Consider the following 5,576-nt stretch of genomic DNA (forward strand, 5'->3'; position numbering starts at 1 on the left):
TTTAAAATTTCCTCCAGAATTAACAAAACAGAAGTAGATGTAGGAAAGATTTGGTCTTGATGCAGATTCAGTGTGAAGTTGGTTTGTTTTCTTAGTGTCCCTTATGGCCACCATGTAAGCATTTATTTTTGTCGGTGTGAACCCCAATGTTGATGGCACAAAAGAAAAGAAGGGGGGAAGAACTGAATGTTGCCGTTGAAGCAGTTTTTCTTTGTGGGCCTTGGTGGGTCCTGAGGTGCAAGACCCTGAAACCCCAGGGTAGGCAGTCTACAGGCCAAGTGCAACGCAGAAGCACACCTTCCTTTTCAGAGAGACTTTTTGTATTCTCTCACCCACTTGGATGAGGCCAAAGGAAAAAAAAAAAAAACACAACAACAACCTGTTTCTTTATTAATGATGCTTTCTGCAGAGTTAGATTAAGCACTGATTAAAGGAAGATGCTTCCAAAGTATAAATGTAAGTACCCTCTCAGTCACTTCTCCAGTTACAGGGTTTCCTACACGATTCTTTAAAATCACTTTGGCTCTCTGCCCATTTGCCTTCCTCCATGCTCTCCACCCTGCTTCCGAGCCGCCCCTCCCAGAAGGGCTCTGACTGCCAGGAGCAGGAGCAGGAGCAGGAGCAGGAGCTAGATTTCCGTGAGAGACTTGCTCTGAATTGGACTTCTAGAGGAACCACGGGGAGTTCTGTCTGGAGCCATCCCACCAGAAAGCAGGTAAGTCCTCCGAGTTGGGAGAAGCCCTCTTCTGTCCTTTCAAGCCTGGACTTGCTACTGTGGAACTTGCTCTGGATTTTGTTTATTCATTGGTCTATTTGTAACTGTTTCCTGCTCAAATTAGAAGCTGAGACAAGGTGTGAGGCTTGTGGTGCAAAGGTGTGAGGCTTGTGGCACAGGGGATGGGGTCCATTGGTGCTGCTCCTCCTTTCAAGGCTCTGAGAAGGCATGGAAGTATGGGCAGGGTGTGCTGGCTGGCTTGATAAGTGTTCACAACCGTGGCTTTGTGTGAGGAATTGGACTTTTCTAGAAAACATATGCTCTCAGTCTTTTCTTCATCTCAGGCTATGGTGGAAATCTTTCAAATATATTCTGAATTCCCTGTGGCCAATGAACTGAATTACAAATTGACATAGAGGTTTTTTACTTGTTTGTTTTCTGAAGAGCTAGCAAGCTAGTCTTGGGATTGACTTTGGATTAAAATCAGTTGTGGTAAAGTCTGCTCACATTGATTTGCTTTTTGATTTTCTTATGAAGTCTGTGGGGGAGGAAGGGGATATTATTTTTGGACCCACATTGAGATGAATGACTTATGTGTCATTAAAAATGTTATTCAGGCCACCACCCAAAGCAGATGGAGGGGCAGCGGAAGCACAAGTACCATTGGAGTATGTGGCTGGAGGGTGGGAGGTTGTTATGGAAGGCCTGTGTGAGTGACATGTGCTTGGGGGGGGGCCCGGGGATGCTGATTGCCTGGGGGGGGCATCATACCCAGTGAGGGTGCCATCGACCAGCCTTCTTTGGGACTTCAGAATGTCTTAGATTTAAATTTTTTTTTTTTTTGGGGTGGGAGCTATATGAATTGTCTTTATTAACAGAGGGCTACCCAAGGCCACTACATTGAGGGTCTTGTGGATGGGGAGGAGATCAAGCTATTTGCTGTCACACTATAAACAGGTAAGCGAGGGAGTACAGAGGGAAGAGCTCCTTCCCTTCCTTGACTTGGGACTGGCAGAGGCTAGAAGATGAGGGTTGGAAAAGGGGAAATGTTTTGTTTGAATCTTCCTTCCTTTTCCTGGGGTTTGAGTGGAGAGGAATCATTTAAGTGCGTTCAGAAAATGAAGAAGTGGTCCCTGCTCCTGTAGTGACTGGTGACTCTTCTAAACCTAGGCCTCAGTGACCCTCCCAGAATGTGACACATTCAAGAAAGGAACAGTTGGTTATCCTGACACACAAATAAAGGAGGCCAGGGACATGAAGTCAGCGGCATTGGGGTGTCGGGTCCAGGTCCCAAGCACTCTCCTTTTAAGTGGAGCGAAGGGGGGGGTGAGGCTAGGTCTAATCAATTTCTCTGCTCTCCTCTGTGGGACAAACAGAATGTGAGAGAGAGAACATGGTGGAGGGAGGATGGTTACGTGGTCACAAAAGCATCAGGGATCAGAGGTCATGTTCCCCCCTCACTCTACTGAATCAAACCAGTAAGAGCAAAAGTCTAGGGATGAGAAGGGCAGCCTACAGGTCTGACTTCTGGGGAGAGGGGCGGTCATAGCTATGTGGAAACTAGGCAGATGGGTGGAATTGCATGGTGGTCATTGCTTGGGTTGAGATCCTCCAGCTCTTATGTATGTGATCACAGGCAAATGTGTATTTCTCTAAGCCCTAAGGTCTCCTTTTGTAAATTTTGGATGATATAATAGTACCAACATTACAGATTTCTCAGAAAATTATGGGAGGTAATCCACTTGAGGCTTTGCCCATCACTCACAACTCTTATTAACATCAGCGTGGACATTTGGCATTCCAGGTTTGTGAACCAGATGCCTGCTGAAATGTTCCGGGTGTGCAGTTGCAAACCCTTTGTGACTTCCTGGCAACTTCCTGTACTGATTAGGGTAAAGTGTGAGGGTCAAGTTATCCACTTTTGCTTCTTACCTCAAAACTTATAAAGAAGCACTAGACAAGGTTGATATAAGGTTAAAATTCCCTTAAGGGAAGGCCATTAATAATTTACCTTATTTCCAGATGAACATTTCCTTTCAGAAATCCTCCAAGGATAATATTTATCTCATGAGATTATTCTGACAATTAAATGAGATAATGTATGTTAACACACTCAAAGTTTTATCTTAACAGGATAGATAGCATTACATGATACCCATCCATAAACAATGTGACATCAAATTAATTCAAAAGTTCACTGCATATGCATGACAATGTCAGCTATGTAAATGCATGCACAAAAAGACTGCTAACATGAAATACACCAAAATGCTAAAACTTGCCTGTGTAGGTGGCTTTGGTTTATGGGTAATCATTTCCTTTCCCTATTTTCTAAATTGTATTTAATGCATGATTCTCTATCCCTGGAAGGAAACAGATGTCACCATCAAATGAGGCAATTTGAGGATATTTTATTAAAGGGACTTTTTATGAAGGTACTGGTGGAGTTCAGTAACAAAAATGAGTGAAGGTATGGTGAGAGTGGTTTGTCTTTATACTCCACATCTAATGGGGCAAGGGGAGGGAGATGCTACAGCCCCCGAGAATACTGTGTGGGAGCTGAGCTCTCACCACGAGGGTGAGAGTTGGGGAGAAATCTGCGGCCTCACCCTGTCCATTCTCTGTGTCTCTTACTTTGGCCTCCCATGGGCCAACCCCAACCAGAATCCAGAGTTCAACAGACCCTAGTGATAGGTCCAAGTAGATCAGCTTCCTGGGCACTGAGCAGGGTGGAGAAGGATGGTGAGAGATCTGTCTGGAGGGTAAGCTGAAGATATCTAGCACAATGAGATCATATAGCTGTTAGAATTTTGGATAAAGTCACAAATAAGCAGCAAAGCCCTTCGCTACCCTCATTGCCTTCACACAGACACACACCTCTCTGTCTCCTCCTGGTGCAGTGACTTCCGATTCTTCATGAACTGCTTTCTCCTCTGTGCTTCCACAGCACCTACCCAGTGCTTCCCCTTCGTGCAGCCTTACGCAGTCTGCAGTTTCACCCTCTGCCCTCGACTTGCCTGATGCTGTTGGAAGGCCCTGGAGAGCTGATGCAGCACTTCATTTCACTTTGCCTTCTCCAGCACCTAGCATACGAATGAATAAATGGAATGAATGAATGGCGTTCAAATCTGAATTCTTCTATAAAGTTTATGGATTTGAGTAAGGCCTATATTACTCAGTTAACTGCAAAGGAATTTAGGCTTTATGCTAGGACAGCGGGGTCTTGGACCTCTTTCCTAGGTGAGTGTTTATTTCCTGTCTATTCCATGGCAGTGTCCTGTGAGCCTGCTTGGTCAGCCAGTCCTCAAGGAGCTTGAGCAGAGCCTCCGTGACAGGCAATTTTCCAGCCTCCCTGGCAAGTTGAGCCCATCGCCCCTGCTAGTCTGCCAGGGCCTCCTCATGGGCTTCCCACTCTCCCAAGATTTCCTTTGTCAAATTGTAATTCACACATCACTGACCTGCTGATTTCAGATTGCAAGTTAAGATTCCACTTGCTTTCTTTACTTTATAACTCATGGTCATTTAGAGCCTGTCACTGTACCTGATGGTTTGGCTATTTTGAATCACAGGCTGTGATGATCCTTCTACAGGTAATGTATAGAAGCACGTAATTTAAGTAGCTCAGCGGAAAAAAATGTTGCACATATAAAATGAAAACTAAAATGTCTCCCTCTACACCTATATACCTAATCTCATTTTTTTTTAAAGACTTATGTATTTATGCATACAGAGCTGGGGTACAGGACAAAGGTGCAGGGTCAGTGAGAGGATTCACCGGAAGACAGAGTGGGGAGCAGAACAAGCAGATGGACGAAGTACACTGCTGAGGGGAGCAGCGGGTGGTCAGGAGAGATCTGCTATGCCATGTGGGTCACCTCTGGGGTGGGGATCGAACTCATGCTGAAGTGGCTTTAGCTTCTTAGTGCTGTGCTTTAACCTGCTGCGCCACCAGGGAGGGCCCCTAGTTTCACTTTTAAATCTTGTCGTCATTGTCTCTGTAATTAAAAATAATTCTTTCATATTTCCATGTCTTGATTTATCAAGTTTAAGTTGAAATTGTTAAATTGTTCCTATGCAAGATGAGGAATTAGCTTACTGACAGTAATCCTTCACCCTGTCCAGGAATCCTCTAGTTTTTGTTACGTGTGTTTTCCATTTGGTTTTCCACTTGACTGCCCAGGTAAATCTAAGGGATCGACAGACTTGCAGTGTTCCTCCCTTACGCTTCTATGGCATGTCTAACTGTTTATTGCTGCGTCCTTGCTTCTTTTCTCTCCAACAGCAACTTGTAATATAAATTTGTGATATTTAAAATCTATTCTGTAATTCGGTAGCATTAGTATTAAAATTCAAAACAAATATGTAACCTTTGTGGCACAATGGTTTTGTAGCTGCTAGTCCCGAAAGCCACGTTCATATTGGATCCATAGAGATGGGGATGGACTCCGATGGCAGTGACTTTCTGCTAGATGAAGGAGAATGATCTAATTGTCAAGGTCAAATGGATTCTCTTGTTTTCCTTTCTTCTGCCAGCGGCTGAGATGATTTGTCTTCATATGTAAAACATGACATTCTGAAGAATATTTTATTTTCATGGAATTTCTAATTACATTTATTTTATACCTATTGAGAAACCAGCTTTTTAATCATATCCTTTGTTGTAATTTATTCTTGAGAGATTTTCTCCAGGACCTTCTACTTTTACTAATTGGAGCAATTACCTTGAAAGCCAATTGAGATGCGGTCACCCTGGAATTGCACTCTGTAACTGCTCTTTGGGTGAGGTTCACTGTGGCTTCCATGCATCCTCCTTTTTCTTGAAATTTCCTTGCATTGCTTGGGAACATATACTCAAATGAGT

At 43.9% G+C, this 5,576-nt stretch overlaps 1 protein-coding gene across 3 annotated transcripts in view; it reads left to right on the forward strand.

Moving 5' to 3' along the window:
- Positions 1–537: 537 nt before the first annotated feature.
- The window catches only part of SCN11A (sodium channel, voltage gated, type XI alpha subunit), a 62,466-nt gene continuing 57,427 nt past the window's right edge, over positions 538–5,576 (forward strand). Inside the window, exon 1 of one of the 3 annotated variants that reach the window (XM_012735320.1) lies at positions 538–715. The gene's annotated coding sequence lies outside the window, so the exon portion shown is untranslated. The remainder of the gene's footprint in view (positions 716–5,576) is intronic. The other 2 variants (XM_012735319.1, XM_012735318.1) reach the window with 2 other exon arrangements.

The sequence above is a fragment of the Condylura cristata genome, unplaced genomic scaffold (assembly GCF_000260355.1).
Source record: "Condylura cristata isolate star-nosed mole 26May11 unplaced genomic scaffold, ConCri1.0 scaffold00004, whole genome shotgun sequence".
Classification (NCBI taxonomy): Eukaryota; Metazoa; Chordata; class Mammalia; order Eulipotyphla; family Talpidae; genus Condylura; species Condylura cristata.